Source organism: Salmo salar, chromosome 24 (genome assembly GCF_965601325.2).
Source record: "Salmo salar chromosome 24, fSalSal1, whole genome shotgun sequence".
In the NCBI taxonomy this organism is placed as follows: domain Eukaryota; kingdom Metazoa; phylum Chordata; class Actinopteri; order Salmoniformes; family Salmonidae; genus Salmo; species Salmo salar.
Genome location: NC_138314.1, coordinates 32287461 through 32306826, shown reverse-complemented (window position 1 = coordinate 32306826; position 19366 = coordinate 32287461). Strand labels below are relative to the sequence as shown.

Sequence of the window (19366 nt, the reverse complement as noted above, 5' to 3'; positions counted from 1 at the left end):
AAAACTTTGACATTACGGTGCGACCCGTGTTCCCAGTCACTGACCTGGCAGACGTATTTGATGAACTCCAGGGCTGGGTTTCTGAGTGGCAGGTGGGAGCCGGGCAGTAGAGCTCTGCTACCCGACACCGACTGGCCCCGACATTATACATCAAGTTAGGGCTGGCTAGGACCTGTTTTTTTAGGCTACGGGCAGGGCTCAGGTATCACTAAATTTATCACCAATATTTTGAAGCTGAGCCATTTGCTCTTAGTCTTGTTAACACCAGCCTCAGTGAGTCATAGCTGTGTAGTCATGTGGGTCACGCGTCAGCCATGCTAATTTGCTCATGCTCTGCTGTGCAGTACAGTCCTATCTGACTAACATCATAACATGGTGTCAGAAGTGCTTCAACCCCATCAAAAGAAAGAGACAGCGAGCTGCCTGGGTGAAGGGAGTCAGACTGACAGAGAATAGCAGCTAATGGATTTACTAACAGAGGAAGTTATTTTTGATTTCGGGCAGACCCGGGCTTTAAATTTGGCAGAAGCAATCAGGCCTGGGTAGGGTAGGGCCTGAATGTCGCAGGCATGGGTTGGGCTTAAAATGCATGCCCGTGCAGGGCTCTACCGGGCAGGACGGGGAACATCTCTGAGGGCTGGGTCACACTCCGGGTGCCTGTCACCAGTAGCGTAAAGTACTTAAGTAAAAATACTTTAAAGTACTTCTTAAGTAGTTTTTTTGGGTATCTGTAATTTACTTTACTATTATATTTTTGGCAACTTTTAATATTACTTCACTCTATTCCTAATGAAAATAATGTACTTTTTACTCCATACATTTTCCCTGACACCCAAAAGTACTCGTTATATTTTGAATGCTTAGCAGGACAGAAAATGGTCCAATTCACACACTTATCAAGAGAACAACCCTGGTCATCCCCACTGCCTCTGATTTAACGGACTCACTAAACACAAATGCTTCATTTGTAAATGATGTCCAAGTGTTGATGTGCCCCTGGCTATCCGTAAATGGAAAAGAAAAAAAAAAACATGAAAATTGTGCCGTCTGGTTTGTGTAATATAAGGAATTTGAAATTATTCATGCTTTTAGTAAATCCTTTTAGTCTTTTACTCAAGTTGAATTTTACTGGGTGACTTTCTCTTTTACTTGAGTCATTTTAAATTAAAGGTATCTTTACTTTTACTCAAGTATGACAATTAGGTACTTTTTCCACCAGTACCAGGGACCTTCTTCTGGATCTTCTGGGTGATGCTGAAGAAGTTCTGGGTCAGGATACTGGACACATACTCCTGGGAGAAGGAGATCATACCTGTGGGGGTCAGAGGAGTGTCATGGAATTATTGTAATCAAAAGGAGAGACTTTTACATTTCTTCAAAACAAGTAAACGTTATTATTTAATTACTGCAGTAATGGAGTTTGTCAACGAGCCCCCCGTAGGGGATTCACAGAGTTCAAGTAACAGACATCTCAACATCAACTGTTCAGAGGAGACTGTGTGAATCAGGCTTTCATGGTCGAATTGCTGCAAAGAAACGACTACTAAAGGACACCAATAAGAAGAAGAGACTTGCTTGGGCCAAGAAACATGAGCAATGGACATTTGACCAGTGGAAATCTATGTACTTTGTTCTGATGAGACCAAAGTTGAGATTTCTGGTTCCAACCGCAGTGTCTTTGTGAGGTGCAAAGCTGTCATCAAGGCAAAGAAAGGGTGGCTACTTTGAAGAATCTAAAATTGTAAATATATTTAGATTTGTTTAACACTATTTTGGTTACTACATGATTCCATATGTGTTATTTCATAGTTTTAATGTCAATACAATGTAGAAAATAGTAAAAATAAAGAAAAACCCTTGAATGAGTAGGTGTGTCCAAACTTTTGACTGGTACTGTACCTTGTGGCTTTGTGGTACCGCTCTCTCATTACTTACCGGGAAGAGCGCTGGAGTCTCCTGCTGCTTGCTGGGAAGCCTGCCCTGCCCCCCCACCTCTTAATGGGTGTGGTTCCTGGGGCGTTATGTCTTTTCTTCTCTTTAGGCTGAGAGGAAACAGAGGAGACATGATAAAAGGATGGATGGATTTGTGCAGGAAATCAGGGAGCTGTGCCCACGCACCCCCACCAAATTCATTATGGAACAAACAATGTACACATGATATGATAACAGACGGTCATGAGGAAGTATTTCTGACAGGAGGCAGTCTGGGCCAGACACTGCATGATGTTCCAGCTGCTCTCCATCAGCTCCTCCACCTCATCCATGTCTCCAGCGCCATCCTCCTCCTCATCGTCAGCTTCCTCCTCGTCCTCACTCCTCTCCTCCTCCTCTACACCCCCATTTCCCTTCTTCTGGGCTGTCCCGTTCTGAATGTCAATGAAGGTGGTGTCATTTTTACCCCAGGCCTTTTCATTGGTTATGATGTTTAAAAGCAGGTCCAGTGGAACTAGAATGTACCTCTCCATACAGGACACTGGAGGGCAGCTTTCCCTCCACTCTTCCATAATTTGCCAGATGCATCCACATAAGGATCTCCCAGCAGTGGGAGAAGGAGGTGGAATGGAAGATTTCCCAGGAGTGAATACTGCAAGGAAGATGATTGAGGATTGTTTTGGTCAGATAAAGTAAAAAATAAATAATTAAAACAAAACCTTGTCTACTAATTTATGGTCAGTGCTTGTTCCCTTTACCCTATGTGTTTTAGCTCTAACCCTTATTTATTCATTCAAGCATCCATTAACTTGACAGGGCTTGCCATCACTCAGCCACCATGCATCACTGATTTATAAGCAATATTTGTTTTTTAGTCAAAAATATTGTTTTCTTGTGTTCAGTAATTGGCTTTGATATTTCCATAGCCAGCATATGGATATGTTATAAAACAGCAACGTTCTAGAGGGATAGTAGTACATGGGGCGGGTAGCAACGTAACCGATGGCGTCCTCTATCCTTCTCTTCTTGGTGCACAGCAGGATGCGGTTAAAGTTCCCCTACACCGCGGTGAAGGTAGGTAGGTCGTCCAACTGAACTGACCAAACCAGACAGAGACAACAGAGAGAGAGAGAAGAAAGAGGAGAGAGAGAGAGAGAGAGAGAGACTGACAGACAGAGACTGCGAGAGATATTTGATTTTATTAGGATCTCTTTTAGTCCTCATTTGGACTAATCTTCCAAGAGTCCTTAAACATTAAAATACGATCATATTTTCAGATATAACACACTGTTACAGACATAATACACTGACATATTGACCAGATAAATACACTAACAGCCTGAAAATATAGATTGGTTCCTTCATCTACCATAGTCCTGCACAACCTTCCAATGTATTATATTTAAAAGGTTCTAAAGTTCTGTTTGAATGCATATATCGAAAGGTTTCTGGTTTGCTTAGATAAATTACTCAATGTCTTTATTGCTCTGAAGCTAAATGTTATTTTGCCTATTTTCTATTCTGTCTGGATAACACATGGATGGTGAACAATCCATTCCTAGTATTGGCTGAATATCTGGTCTCTTACCAACTGAATATTGTTGTGAATGGAGTTTGACTGTTTTAAATGGTGTACACTGTGAAATAAAATAAGCATGTTTTTTTCAATTATCTTTTTGATTGATGACCAACCAAGAGCACTGTGCATGACTACAACATAACCATATATCCACCTTAAAACAATCCTTGCTACTTTGTTCTGTGCAATCTGCTGCCTCCTAATTTCACTTGCTGAGACAGCGAGAGCGACAATGACGGAGGGAGATAGAAAGACAGCAAGAGAGAAACAGAGGTAGCGAGAACGACAAAGACAGAGAGCGAGAGAGACAGAAGAGAGTAGACAGCCTGGTCAACAGAGTAGCAGAGACGGCCTCTGAGTGGTTCCCCAACTCCCACATCACCACCGTCGTCAGAGAACCCTGTAGGATTGAGTTAGATTAAACAGCTCCTCCAATACATCTGCACTAAACAAACCACACACACACACACACACTGTACTAAAAGTTTACTTGTTCAATGAAACAGAAAGAATGTTGGCTGTTATCCTGTTTATCTCAATCTTAACAACTTAGTAGTTACTGCATTTCTGACTGTTATTCTGTATTTTTGCAATGTGAAATCACTATGTTAGCATGTGGAACATTCAGGGCCTAAACTCAAACTTAGGACTGAAGAGTTCAGCACTGGAGTTCAACAAAAATCTTAAAGATGTTGACGTCATCATTCTGCAGGAGACATGGTGTAAGGCTGACATCGTCACTCATTGTCCCACAGGTTACAGAGAGGTAATTGTGCCATCACAGAAACACAGCTCTGTCAATAGAGGCAGAGACTCTGGAGGATTGATCATTTGGTACAAATCTGAACTACAAAAATCGGTAAATTATCACATTTGGTTAAAACTGAAAAAATAACTTGCACTGACAGAAAAAGGTGTGTCCTTCGAACAATATACAACGAGAGAGAGAGAGAGAGAGAGAGAGAGAGAGACCGTTCAAATTGACAAACGCAGAACAACGCCAAATTCATGAGAAGTTGAATGGATTAGAAAAAGCTATAAAGGACAATCAAAATCCATTGGACTCCCCAATTACTGACCAGGAGCTCTATAAGAAACTTCAGGCCCTCAAATTTAAAAAAGCATGTGGACCTGATGGCATCCTAAATGAGATGCTCAAACTCACTAGTGCAAAATTTCAATTGGCTATATTAAAACTGTTTAATTTGATCCTGAGTGTAGGTTATTTCCCTGACATCTGGAATCAAGGACTCATAACCCCAATCTTTAAGAACAGAGACAATTTGACCCTAACAATTACAGAGGCATGTGTGTGAACAGTAACCTGGGGAAGGTTTTCTGTAAATGTAAGAGTTTTAAACTTCCTTAATAATGTCTTGAGTAAAAGCCAAATTGGATTTATACCGAAACGTCGCACGACTGATCATATTTACACCCTACACACCCTGATAGATAAACATGTCCACCAAAATAATACCAAAATATACGTTTGCTTTATCAACTTCCAAAAAGCATTTCAAATCAAAGTTTATTTGTCACGTGCGCTGAATACAACAGGTATTCCGGTACCTTACAGTGAAATGCTTACTTACAGGCTCTAACCAATAGTGCAAAAAAGGTATTAGGTGAACAATAGGTAGGTAAAGAAATAAAAACAATAGTAAAAAGACAGTGAAAAACAGTAGCGAGGCTATAAAAGTAGCGAAGCTACATACAGACACCGGTTAGTCAGGCTGATTGAGGTAGTATGTACATGTGTATATATGGTTAAAGTGACTATGCATATATGATGAATAGAGAGTAGCAGTAGCGTAAAGAGGGGTTGGCGGGTGGCGGGACACAATTCAGATAGCCCGGTTAGCCAATGTGCGGGAGTACTGGTTGGTTGGGCCAATTGAGGTAGTATGTACATGAATGTATAGTTAAAGTGACTGTGCATATATGATAAGCAGAGAGTAGCAGCAGCGTAAAAGAGGGGTTGGGGGGGGTGGGGGTGGCACATAATGCGAATAGTCCGGGTAGCCATTTGATTACCTGTTCAGGAGTCTTATGGCTTGGGGGTAAAAACTGTTGAGAAGCCTTTTTGTCCTAGACTTGGCACTCCGGTACCGGTATTTGATTCTATTTGGCACACAGGACTGTTCTACAAAGTTATTGAAAGTGGTGTAGGGGGTAAAACATATGACATAATTAAATCAATGTATACTGGCAATATGTGCAGCATTAAAATTGGCAAGAAAAGCACAGAATTCTTTAACCAGGGGCGGGGCCCTTCGCCAGGGTTGCAATCTGAGCCCTGTACTCTTCAATATTTACATCAACGAATTGGCCACTATTCTAGAAAAATCCTCAGCCCCTGGTGTTAGTCTCTACAATTCTGAGGTTAAATGCCTCCTCTTCGCAGATGAGCTATGCCTGCTGTCACCCACAGCACATGGCCTACAGCAGAGCCTAGACCTGCTAGAGCAGTACTGCCAAACCTGGGCCCTGGCAGTAAACCCCAAAAATACTAAAATAATGATTTTCAAGAGAATATCCAGATCGCAGGGAATTAGACCAAAGTTCTAAATTGGTACAAATTATATAGAGTACTGCACACAGTACAATTACTTTGGTTTAAAAATAAGCTCAACTGGACACCTTAATGATGCAGTGAATGAGCTGAGACAGAAAGCACGCAGGGCATTCTATACCATTAAAAAACGAATTCAAATTGAATTATCTATTAAAATTTGGGTCATTGAACCAATTGCACTTTATGGCAGCGAGGTGTGAGGTCCACTTGCAAAACAAGAATTAACCAAATGGGACAAACACGCTATTGAATCCCAGCATGCAGAGTTCTGTAAGATTCTCCTACATGTCCAGAGGAAAACTACAAACAATGCATGCAGGGCAGAATTAGGCCAATATCCACTAATAATAATAATTCAAAAAAAGAGCAATTAAGTTTTAGAAACATTGAAAATACAGTGACCCCCTCTCATATCATTACCAAGCACTGCAATGCTAAGAGCTGAGCAAAGAAAAGAGTCCCCTCATCCAGCTGGTCCTGGGGCTGAGTTCACAAACCTGTTCTACTAACACACTGAAGCCTCAGGACCAAAACATCCAAACAATCAGAATAAAACAAATTACAACACAGTCAAAACAAAACTACAATGCTTATTGGGAAACACAAGCACAAAGCAAAATGCAGTGCTATCTGGTTTAAATCGACAATACACCGTGGCTAACTACTTGACCATGGTTACTGATCAAAACCTTAGAAAAACCTTGACAAAGTACAGGCTCAGTGAGCACAGCCTTGCCATTGAGAAGGGTAGACACAGGAAAACCTGGCTCCCTGTAGAGGAAAGGCTGTGCAACCACTGCACCACAGCAGAACCTGAGACAGAGCTGCATTTCCTGACAAAACGTAAAAAATATAAAACAATTAGAGAGTATCATTTCCCCAAATGTGAAACCCTTAATCAAGGTTTCAAAGACCTCTCTGATGAGAATAGGATACCCGTCCTGTTGGGGGAAGACGCAGAGAGCTGGGGGTTGGCATCGCACTACATTGATGCCTGCCATAAGATGAGGGACAGTGTCTGACAGACCAATCAACCTGCAAGTATCCTCTACTGTATGCTTATTGTTCAATGTATGGTTATTTTGACCCTTGGTTATTGTTGTCCTGTTGATTTTTATTATTTTAAATATTGTAAATATCCAAAGTAAGCTTTGGCAATATGTACATTGTTACGTCATGCCAATACAGCAAATTGAATATTGACAGAGAGAGCGACATGTAGGATAATCTTACAGAACTCTGCATGCAGAGAGAGACAGTGAGAGAAAAACAAACAGAGAGAGACAGACAAGGACAGAGAGAGAGAGACAGAAAGACATTCATCAAGGCATTCTACTTTCTTTCAATAAACAACTGGCAGAGCAGAGAGAAAGAGATACAGAGAGAAACTGACAGACAGACACTGACAGAGACAGACACTGACAGAGAGACAGAAAGACATTCATCAAGGCATCCTCCATTCTTTCAATAAACAACCATTTCCAATACATGACCAGACCTTTTAGAATTAGATGTAGAGGGGAGGAAGAGGATTTAAAAATAAATACTTGTTTTGTGTCAAATCACATATAACGTTACGAACAATAAGAATTACCATACAATTTGAAAAAAGAAACGGCTACTGATCACTCCAATGTGCACAACAGAGGGCAGAGTAGGGTTGTGTGAGTATTGGGCCGGTCTCTCACTGGAGGAAGACCTTCTTCATCATGTTGTGTAGGGTACGGTGCATCGCTGGGTCGCAGAGCAGCGAGCTGGGCGAGTGCAGGCAGTGGTAAAAGGGAATCACCTGGTTGTCGGCGTAGAAGTTGTGGTACTGCGTGATCTCCCGTACACAGCCCCCCGCCATGCTCTTCAGGATCCTGCTCAGGGGACGTACATCCCTCCTCGCCCCCCAGGTCTGGCCGTGGGCCACAGCACAGCAGGTGGTTATGCTTCCTCAGGTGCCTGGCCAGGAGCAGGTCTGAGACAAAGATGGACACGTCCTGGGGCAGGTTCCCCAATGTCAAGTGTTAAAATCTGAGGAGGGAGGAGAAGAGAGGAGTGAGCAGTAAGTGATCATAGCCAAAATCAGAAAATGAGCATTAAAGTCACAGTGATATATACATGGAACCCCAGACTAATATGTAAATGTAAAAAAATAAAAACATGTTAGTACTCTTATTCCAGTTCTGTGGTTTAGACTGTTCTAGGTGTAGAGAACCAGCAGACAGACGGTCCACCTGAGCATGTTAAAAGCCTGGGACAGGCAGCTGTCTAGTTTGAGGTAGTGGTGGACCATGTGACGGGCATTGTGGCACTGCCAGTCCAGCATTTTGTAGCTGATCTCGTCCACCACGTGCACCGGCACCACCGGGAACTCTTGCAGCACCAGCATTCCCGCCGCTGCCGCCGCAGCTCCCAGTTGGACAGCACGATAATCAGGATGAGCCTGCGACGCTCTTCCTGGAGACAGGGAGAAGAGAAAGAAGGACAACGGTCAATACTGTTACACGGTGTGATGGTAGAAAATAAAGGAAAGCCGCACACTCTAAGAGCTCAGATGCAAAAATGTAATAACCAACGTTTCAGCTTCGCTGTCGAAACGTTGGTTATTCAATTTTTGCATCTGAGCTCTTAGAGTGTGCGGCTTTCCTTTATTTTCTAGTGTTCTACTCCGCTAGCCAGCACCTCGCCTTTATAGGTGTGCGTTTCTTTTTTCTACAAGGTGTGATGGAACATTTTATGTTGGTGCTTTCCTGTTTATCAATTTCTATGTTCTATGTTTGTGCTTTTCTATAAACCGATTTCTGAGTTCATGCATGTGACTGATTGAATGAATCCTCCCTATCAGTGTCTGCAATTTGGCAGTACGCCCAGAACCTTGTTTAGAGAAAAGGATATCTCAGTTTCAAGGTCTCAGCTTAGAGAGAAGAAGCCTTGGGAGGTGTTGGTTGGTCACATGAATGACCCAGTATTGGTCTGTCATGTGAATGAAGCAAACGTTAATGATTAAATCATTATGAATAAGCTAAATCATACAAATATGACATGTCAGTATATAAGGGAACTAACGGGACCGCCCTGTTAGAGCTCTTGACAGATGTTCAAGTTTGTTGGAACCTCTCTAGCGTGCTGATGAACAATGATTCATTTAAGATTGACTTTGAGTGCCCCTGTGTAAGAATTTCCACGACAATTGGTTGTGTTCATTAAGCACCAAACCTGCGCTGTTGTAGAACACTGCACTATCCTAACTAACATTCTGTGTTAGGCAGATATAACTACAGATATAACAATAAATTAGAACGTTTGAGAACCTTTGAGGCAGAAAGCCTAAAGCAACACATCACAGAACAAGCTACAGAGAGCGACACAGTGCCAGAACCATGCAGTTCGAGAGGGCTGCAGTGGATGGAGGTACCTTGTAGTTGAGCAGGGCGCGGTGGATAGCCTTGACGTCGTTCTCGGCCTGCACCTCAAAGTAGGGGTGGGAATTGCCAGGGATCTCACAATATGATATTATCACAATACTTGGTTGCCGATACAGGAAAAAGAGGACCGAGCACGCCCCCATTCTCATCGACGGGGCTGTAGTGGAGCAGGTTGAGAGCTTCAAGTTCCTTGGTGTCCACATCACCAACAAACTAACATGGTCCAAGCACACCAAGACAGTCGTGAAGAGGGTACAACAAAACCTATTCCCCCTCAGCAGACTGAAAAGATTTGGCATGGGTCCTCAGATCCTCAAAAGGTTCTACAGCTGCACCATCAGAGCATCCTTACTGGTTGCATCACTGCCTGGTATGGCAACTGCCCAGCCTCCGACCGCAAGGCACTACAGAGGGTAGCACGTACGGCTCAGAACATCACTGGGGCCAAGCTTCCTGCCAACCAGGACCTCTATACCAGGCGGTGTCAGAGGAAGGCCCTAAAAATTGTCAAAGACTCCAGCCACCCTAGTCATAGACTGTGCTCTCTGCTACTGCACAGCAAGCGGCACCGGAGCGCCAAGTCTAGGTCCAAGAGGCTTCTAAACAGCTTCTACCCCCAAGCCATAAGACTCCTGAACATCTAGTCAAATGGCTACCCAGACTATTTGCAGTCTGGGTAGAATAATGTAATTATGTTATTATCAATGTTATTAAAATCAGGAGAATGTTGTTAGTATGGTATTATCAGGAGAATGCTATTATCAATGTTATTATCAGGTGAATGTTGTGATCATGTTATTATCAGGTGAATGTTGTGATCATGTTATTATCAGGAGAACGTTATTATCAATGTTATTATCAGGAGAAGGTTGTTATTATGTTATTATCAGGTGAATGTTGTGATCATGTTATTATCAGGTGAATGTTGTGATCATGTTATTATCAGGAGAACGTTATTATCAATGTTATTATCAGGAGAAGGTTGTTATTATGTTATTATCAGGTGAATGTTGTGATCATGTTATTATCAGGAGAAAGTTGTTATTATGTTATTATGAGGAGAATGTTATTATCAATGTTATTATCAGGTGAATGTTGTGATCATGTTATTATCAGGTGAATGTTGTGATCATGTTATTATCAGGAGAAGGTTGTTATTATGTTATTATCAGGAGAATGTTATTATCAATGTTATTATCAGGTGAATGTTGTGATCATGTTATTATCAATGTGTTTTATCAGGTGAATGTTATGTTATTATCAATGTTTTAATCAATGCTATTATCAGTAAAATGTTATCATCAGCTAAACAAAAATAGCAATGCTGCCAACTGGCCTATATGGTAAATACAGAATTTTATATTTTCCCACATGGTCCACTAACGAGAACCGACATTTGCCAAATTCTCTCATCGCCTGAATACAGTAACGCCTGTATGTACCTTTTCTTCAGCTTCTTCCCCTCCTCCTTAGAGGCGGGAGGATCATGGCCAAGTAGGGCCCGTCGACCTAGAAGATGCTGTTCTCTGCCCGCGTCTCGTAGGTCAGTGACGTGGGGTCCACCAGATCGTGGTACTGGTCGTTCGTGAAGGCCTCCTTCACCATCATGTTAAGCATGGCTCCCGGGTAGAAGATGGTCACCTTGGGCTTATTCTCGTTTCTCTTCTTCGCCACAAAGTTCTCAGAAGGTGTTGTGCAGGACGCACCATATATCTGTGTCCATCTCCAGAGGCCTCCTGAAGTGCGCAGACAAATATGGTAACATAACATTGGTCAAATTGGCATCAAAAGCCATGGAGAATAGATAGGTGGGTGTTCTCTGTAAAGTTAGAATCACTATATAAAGATACCATACGAGACCGTACCATGTACTGCCATGGTGGTGTTCATTAAGAATGTGCATCTTTCCCTTTCAAGAAGATTTTATACTATCTATGGGCTCTCATACGATGCGTTTTAGTTTGAAACAATTCGGTGCGATTTGGTTAAAATAGAGGAACGAACCGACGCACTAACATTTGTTGTATAAACACATTACTTTTCTATTCTAAATGAAAATCCGCTGCTGATGAAGGTCAGGACCTGGGCCTCTCTGAGCTGTCTGTGTCTGAGCTGTCTGTGTCTCAGCTGTCTGTGTCTCAGCTGTCTGTGTCTCAGCTGTCTGTGTCTCAGCTGTCTGTGTCTCAGCTGTCTGTGTCTCAGCTGTCTGTGTCTCAGCTGTCTGTGTCTCAGCTGTCTGTGTCTCAGCTGTCTGTGTCTCAGCTGTCTGTGCATAAATGATGTACAGTGAGCTCCAACAGTATTGGGACAGTGACACATTGTTTTGTTTGGGCTCTGTACTCCAGCACTTTGGATTTTAAATGATATAATAATGACTGAGGTTCAAGTGCCGACTGTCATCTATAAAATCGGGTGATCCGGTTAGAAATGAAGGCACTTCTTGTACATAGTCCCACCCCCTCCAGTTTAGGGGACCAAAAGTATTGGGACAAATTTACTTACACTATACATATACACAAAAAAAGTATATATACACCCCTTCAAATTATGGATTCGGCTATTTCAGCCCCACCTGTTGCTGACAGGTGTATAAAATTGAGCACACAGTCATGCAATCTCCATAGACAAACATTGGCAGTAGAATGGCCAGTGCTGAAGAGCACAGTGACTTTCAACGTGGCACCGTTATAGGATGCCACCTTTCCAACAAGTCAGTTCGTCAAATTTCTGCCCTGCTAGAGCTGCCCCGGTCAACTGTAAGGGATGTTATTGTGAAGTGGAAACGACTAGGAGCAACAATGGTTCAACCGAAGTGGTAGGCCACACAAGCTCACAGAACGGGACCGGCGAGTGTTGAAGCACATAAAAATCGTCTGTCCTCGGTTGCAACACTCTCTACAGAGTTCCAAACTACCTCTGGAAGCAACGTCAGCACAATAACTGTTCGTCGGGAGCTTCATGAAATGGGTTTCCATGGCCGAGCAGCTGCACACAAGCCTAAGATCACAACTCACAATGCCAAGCGTCGGCTGGAGTGGTGTAAAGCTCGCAGCCATTGGACTCTGGAGCAGTGGAAAAGTTCTCAGAAGTGATGAATCACACTTCACCATCTGGGAGTCCGACGGATGAATCTGGGTTTCGCAGATGCCAGAACGCTACCTGCCCCAATGCATAGTGCCAACTGTAAACTTTGGTGGAGGAGGAGTAATGGTCTGGGGCTGTTTTTCATGGTTCAGGCTACGCCTCTTAGTTCCAGTGAAGGGAAATCTTAAAGCTACAGCATACAATGACATTCTAGATGACTCTGTGCTTCCAACTTTGTGGCAACAGTTTGGGGAAGGCCCTTTCCTGTTTCAGCATGACAATGCCCCCTGCACAAAGCGAGGTCCATAAAACTGGCCTGCACACAGTCCTGATCTCAACCCCATCGAACACCTTTGGGATTAATTGAAACGCAGACTGCAAGCCAGGCCTAATCGCCCAACCTCACTAATGCTCTTGTGGCTGAATGGAAGCAAGTCCCCACAGTAATGTTCCAACATCTAGAGGAAAGCCTTCCCAGAAGTGTGGGGGATATTATAGCAGCAAAGGGGGGACCAACTCCATATTAATACCCATGATTTTGGAATGAGATGTTTGAGGAGCAGTCATCCACATACTTTTGGCCATGTAATGTATATAACTGCAAGAGAGCTGCAACAAAAAAACAGTGCTACTCACCAGATGATGATCATTAGTAAACGAAGTTTGAAAATTAATCTTGAAAAGGTTGACGCTAACAAATTAGCAACTACATACACCTTGAAGTTGAGAACAGCTGCTGCAGCCGCCTTGCCATTGAGAACATTTCCATGCAAACGAATAATTCGGTATTAAAACAGATTATGGCAGTAGGCAGATTAAGGTGTTTACGTTACTATTGCATACTCTGTTTATCTTCATCGGCATAAGGTCAAAATCAAAGTAAGCATATGCTGATTAAAACACCTGGTTTTCTGAACAATCTTTTGAATTATTAGGACATGTAAATGCCTTAAATCGGCGTTCCACTGGTGTATTTGTTCTGCGCATGTGCTAGCAACAGCCGAGCGAGCCTCCCTCTTCAGTGCGAGTGAAGTGAGTCTGCAACAGAATGTATGTGTAGTAGTAGTTTTCACATACCAACTTTATACAGAACTAGTCAAAAGTTGGGACACACCTACTCATTATAGAATAACAGTGAAGACATCAAAACTATGAAATAACACACAGAATCATGTAGTAACCAAAAAAAGTGTTAAACAAAGCAAAATATATTTGAGATTCTTCAAAGTAGCCACCCTTTGCCTTGATGACAGCTTTGCACTCTCTTGGCATTCTCTCAAACAGCTTCATGAGGCATGTTCCCACATATGCTGAGCACTTGTTGGCTGCTTTTCCTTCACTCCGCGGTCCGACTCATCCCAAACCATCTCAATTGGGTGGAGGTCGGGTGACTGTGGAGGCCAGGTCATCTGATGCAGTACTCCATCACTCTCCTTCTTGGTCAAATAGCCCTTACACAGCCTGGAAGTGTGTTTTGGGTCACTGTCCTGTTGAAAAACAAATGATTGTGGGACTAAGCACAAACCAGATGGGATGGTGTATTGCTGCAGAATGCTGTGGTAGCCATGCTGATTAAGTGTGCCTTGAATTCTAAATAAATCATTGACAGTGTCACCAGCAAAGCACCATCACACCTCCTCCTCCATGCTTCACGGTGGGAACAACACATGCAGAGATCATCCGTTCACCTACTCTGTGTCTCACAAAGACACGGCGGTTGGAACCAAAAATCAAAAATTTGAACTTATCAGACCAAAGGACAGTTTTCCAACAGTTTAATGTCTATTGCTCGTGTTTCTTGACCCAAGTAAGTCTCTTTTTCTTATTGGTGTCCTTTAGTAGTGTTTTTTTGCAGCAGCAAGTCGACCACAAAAGCCTGATTCACGCCGTCTCCTCTGAACAATTGATGTTGAGATGTGTCTGTCACTTGAACTCTGTGAAGCATTTATTTAGACTGCAATTTCTGAGGCTGGTAACTAATTAACTTACCTCTGCTGCAGAGGTAACTTTGGGTCTTCCTTTCCTGTGGCGGTCCTCATGAGAGCCAGTTGATGGTTTTTGCGACTGCACTTGAAGAAACTTTCAAAGTTCTTGAAATCTTCTGGATTGAATTACCTTCATGTCTTAAAGTAATGAGGTACTGTCGTTTCTCTATGCTTATTTGAGTTGTTCTTGCCATAATATGGACTTGGTATTTTTACCAAATAGGGCTTTCTTCTGTATACCACCCCTACCTTGCCACAACAACTGATTGGCTCAAATGCATGAAGAAGGAAAGAAATTCCACAAATGCGATTGTGAAATTGTTCATTGAAATGCATTCCAGGTGACTACCTCATGAAGCTGGTTGAGGGAATGCCAAGAGTGTGCAAAGCTGTCAAGGCAAAGGGTGGCTACTTTGAAGAATCTCAAATATATTTTGCTTTGTTTAACACTTTTTTTGGTTACTACATGATTCTGTGTGTTATTTCATAGTTTTGATGTCATCACTATTATTCAACAATGTCTAAAATAGTCCAAATAAAGAAAAACACTTGAATGAGTAAGTGTCCAAACTTTTGACTGGTACTGTATGTCCGAATGCAGAATAAAATATGCTTCTAAAAAATAACATGTTCGCTTTGCCGATTTTCTGCATTTATCAGTGCCATCAGGTAGCCCAATTTCAGATGTGTCCAGGAATATTTGGGGTATCGTTCTTCTTGCAAAGCATGTCAATGTTTTAATCAAACTATTATATTAATCTGACTATCCACAATACATCTCATTATTGTGTGCATGTAACCGTATTCATTGTTACACTACTACAACACAAGCTAGCTAACGTTACTTGCGTTAGAGTGGGAAAACGACTGCTTGCAACACATTGGATGCAGTCCAAACACTTAAAAAAGACACACCCTCGTCCACTTACCCTCGCCTTATGCCCTTGGGGGAAAACCGTCGTTATCTTGGCGGGTGTTCCAAATGATTAGCCAAGCAAGGGAAGTTTGCAACAGGAGCCCCTCGGCCCTCGTTTTTAGTCGGCTTTGCGAGTGTACAATTGTGTTCACTCTGGGGCCTGAAACTCCCCATAATTCAACTCGCCACGATTTTACGTCAGTAAGAAAAATCTGCGAAAATTTAAAAACAACATCAATGGAGAAGTCAACATACAAGTGTAAGTAAAAACAAATGCACATAAATTAGAAATGTTACTACTACGTACAAAGTCAATGTTTTTGTTTGGCTATCTTTTGGAAATTGAAGAAATAACATTTCCCTTCTTTAGAAATTCTAGCTAGGCAGGCTAACGTTAGTTAGCTAATTAATTTGCTAGCTATCATACAGTAGGCGTATATTAATAATGATATTGTTCATATAAGTAGACATGCCCTCATAATTGAATGTAGCACATATAAAGCACCCACAAGCTACCACTGGCTTAACACTATAATTGCGGGATGAACGAGTGAAGAATTTCCGGCCAAGGGTGGTCCATTTAAAAATCGTTCCTTCCTCCCTCGCCCTGCAAGTGTATACTCGTCAGACATCATCAGAAGCGTCCACTTCATTTGAGGGCTGAGAGGATAGGGTGTGTCTTGTGTTTGGACGGTAGCCATTGTCTCTTGCACGCTCTTCTTCTTCAAGGTTTTATGGAAGATTACAACGTATATTGCCGCCACCTACTGAATTCGCTGTTTATCAGCCTACTATTCTGTATTATGAATTAATTACCTCAGTTGTGAAGGCCTAGACCCATCACAGAAATACGCCTTCATCCATTGCAAGTCAAAATCTGATTGGTTCAATCCACTGTCAGTCAAATTCTGCTATAATACAGTTGAATGGCAGAGGCATTCTGTCCAGCTTCTGACAGGCTAGCCAAAGGCTGGCTGAGCTAGCTAGGTTTTTCTACCCAGAGACCACCAAAGACACTCCTGATTGGATGTCCCTACCCAAACCTTATCTAACCATAGACATTTAAAATTACAACTTGAATAGGGTAGGAATGCCCAAAGGATCCCTTATAGCAAGAACCCTTTTAAATATAGCAACTGATGCTGCCAGCACACTGGACGCTCTGGCCGAGGAGTAGGGTTGCAACCTAGGGTATATCCTTTCGTTCTGACCTCATAACGGCAGTCTATCACCCAAACCAACGATTAAAGTTAGCTGGCTACTTGCATACACAAATGAGAGAACACCTCAGACTATTTTACTCGCCCTAGAATAGCTGGTTAGGCTATTTCCATGTTATCTAGAGCGTTAGTGACCAACTTCGCTGCTGGCAACAATTTAATTACGTTTCTTTTGCAGACGTTTACTGACACCGGCCATATTCATCGGGTGTTGAGCGTTTGTAAATCCATCAGTGATCTGCGCTCTGGCACATTCAGACGAGTGCTCTGAAAGCGGAGTAGATCGCCTGAGTGAATTTACATACGCACCCGTGGACAACTTTAGACATAATGCCCCTGGCTCGCTCATAATTAATAGCTTTTTGGACATATTGTTTTGCATAACAAGGGTTTTAATTTAGTAACTAATGACAACTTCACATCAAACCGCCACTGCTGTAGTTACTTACAAGGATGATATATTAAACGCTTTCATAGGTGGTGAGTTGCGCTTCTCAAAAGATTATTTTAACGTCAACTCAAAACTATTTTGAGCAGCACGACACCTCATACATGTTGCTTCATCAATAACAATCGCAACCCGACATTTAGATTTGATAGGCCACTCACTGGAAGAAGGATATTCTTGTCAAATACATGAATCACAGCAATATGATGTATACTCTTTTCGCTCAGAAGTCCGTGTGCAAAGATTTCCAGCAATACGATGTTTGAACTTTGTTACCCAGCTATGTTACTTGCTAGCATTCAACAAGGGCGAATTCTTTACGCCGATTCGGTTGCAAAACGTTTCTTAAACGGAACGAAACGGGGCGGGACCTACCTGAATTTGTCCAATAGAAACTCTCCTTTTAGTTGCAAAACTGTTTGGATAAATGAGTACACCCCTGTTGTTTATTTGGTGCACACGTGTGGCCACCATAGACATTGTAACCATCACCACGCGCAAGACTGTAGAGGTAAGCCTACGACTAATTAGTCAATTTAGGAGTTAACTACAGTTACGGAACTAACCTCGGTCATCGAACAATATTTAGCTCTCAAAAACGCTGTAAGAATCTAACTACCAGGCTATTCTTGCTTCCATACAGTTTCACCACTATTAGGACTAGTCCAAGCCCATTTTCACTGCCAAGTTTTCATAGTAATGTTTACTACATATTATTGCATTTGGGAGTTTAAAGTTGTTCAGGTCCAGGAATATCCATACACATTGTAGAATTGCCCCTGAAATGTTTTAGGCTAAATCCAGAGAGATTGATAGACTACTTTTATCATTGTCCGAGATAGCTAGTACTTTTGTAGACTACCCTATCAGAAATATTGATGAGCGGGTTATCTCTTTTGACCTAGTCTGTTTGGTGTTTGACAAACGTATTAGTAAATTATTTAATGGTCATACATGTTTGTGCTCACTGCTCAGCCATCTACTCAAGCATGTTAGAGGAAAGGGTTGTAGAAATGGCCCTCCACCATTCTGAGCCAGGTTCACTTTGAAGGTCAAACTTGGCAGAGAAGATTATGCCTTTTTGTGGGGACGTGAGGGTAGCAAGGATGTCTTGCTTTACAGATTTTGTATGCAGATATGGTATCATTTTGCTTCATCCTATACCAATGTTGTTTAGGCCAGCGGATCTCAAAGTGGGGTCTGCGGTCGAGGTACTGTAGGGGGTCTGCGGACAGCTCTCTCTTTATTTCTTTATATTACAGAGAAAGAAATGTATTTATATATATATATATATATATATATATATATATAATAAACCAAATTATATATATTTTTTTGGCCAGGCCTCCCGAGTGGCGTAGCGGTCTAAGGCACTGCATCGCAGTACTTGAGGCGTCATTACAGCCCCTGGTTCGATTCCAGACTGTGTCACAGTCGGCCGTGACCGGGAGACCCATGAGGCGGCGTCGTCCGGGTTAGGGGAGGGTTTGGCTGGCCACGATTTTCTTGTCCCATCGCGCTCTAGCGACTCCTTGTGGCGGGCCGGGCGCCTGCAAGCTGATCCCGGTCACCAGCTGTACAGTATTTCCTTGGTGCGGCTGTCTTCCGGGTTAAGCGAGCAGGGTGTCAAGAAGCAGTGCGGCTTGGCAGGGTCGTGTTTCGGAGGATGCATGACTTTCGACTTTCGCCTCTCCCGAGTCCGTATGGGAGTTGCAGTGATGGGACAAGTCTGTAACAACCAATTGTATATCACAAAATTGGGGATAAAAGGGGTTATAACATTTTATTAAACAAAAAATTAAACTAATTTTGGCCAAAGTGGAAGAATTTTAGAGGGTGTAATACAATACAACATATTATTATAAATCTACTATATGTTCTTAACCCTGGGCAACATGGGCCTGGCAGACTCAAAGGGATACTGGTATCCACAGTACTCCCCCCCCCAATTCATCTCCTCATGGCAAAATGTGTAGAATATTGCAGGATATTAGCTTTAAAGCTGCAACAACAACAAATCTCTCTGCCCCATGATAATGTATAGAATTGCAGGAAAATTGCTTGAAAACTGTAACATTTTCTCTCCTTTAAAATGTTTATTCCCAGAGCCCGAAGTCATAGTAAATCTCCTTGTATGCTATTTGTTATCTAACTCAAGTTGTTCTGATTATGAGGGGTCTCTGATGAATTTGCTATCACAAAAGGGGTCCTCGG

The 19366-nt window shown here is 42.4% G+C and overlaps 1 protein-coding gene and 1 long non-coding RNA gene across 13 annotated transcripts in view; one reads left to right on the top strand and one right to left on the bottom strand.

Annotated features, from left to right (window-relative positions):
• Window positions 1-1114: 1114 nt before the first annotated feature.
• On the bottom strand, window positions 1115-17497 carry LOC123730364 (uncharacterized). Of its 5 annotated transcripts, none has more exons than XR_014382551.1 (4): window positions 15498-15696; window positions 8245-14070; window positions 1936-8105; window positions 1116-1312 (listed from the first exon to the last, which is right to left on the bottom strand). It is a non-coding gene; the product is annotated as an uncharacterized LOC123730364 (long non-coding RNA). The 5 variants fall into 5 exon arrangements; XR_014382554.1 differs by having other exon boundaries at window positions 1117-1312; window positions 1936-8531; window positions 10942-14070; XR_014382550.1 differs by having other exon boundaries at window positions 1115-1312; window positions 1936-14070.
• LOC106585658 (acetyl-CoA carboxylase 2-like) overlaps window positions 15610-19366 on the top strand; it is a 62858-nt gene continuing 59101 nt past the window's right edge. For 4 of the 8 annotated variants that reach the window (XM_014172096.3, XM_014172093.3, XM_045706872.2 and 1 more), the window contains exon 1: window positions 17574-17663. The gene's annotated coding sequence lies outside the window, so the exon portion shown is untranslated. Of the gene's footprint in view, window positions 15744-17573; window positions 17664-19366 lie in introns of those variants that run through there. The other 4 variants (XR_006761771.2, XM_045706879.2, XM_045706871.2 and 1 more) reach the window with 3 other exon arrangements.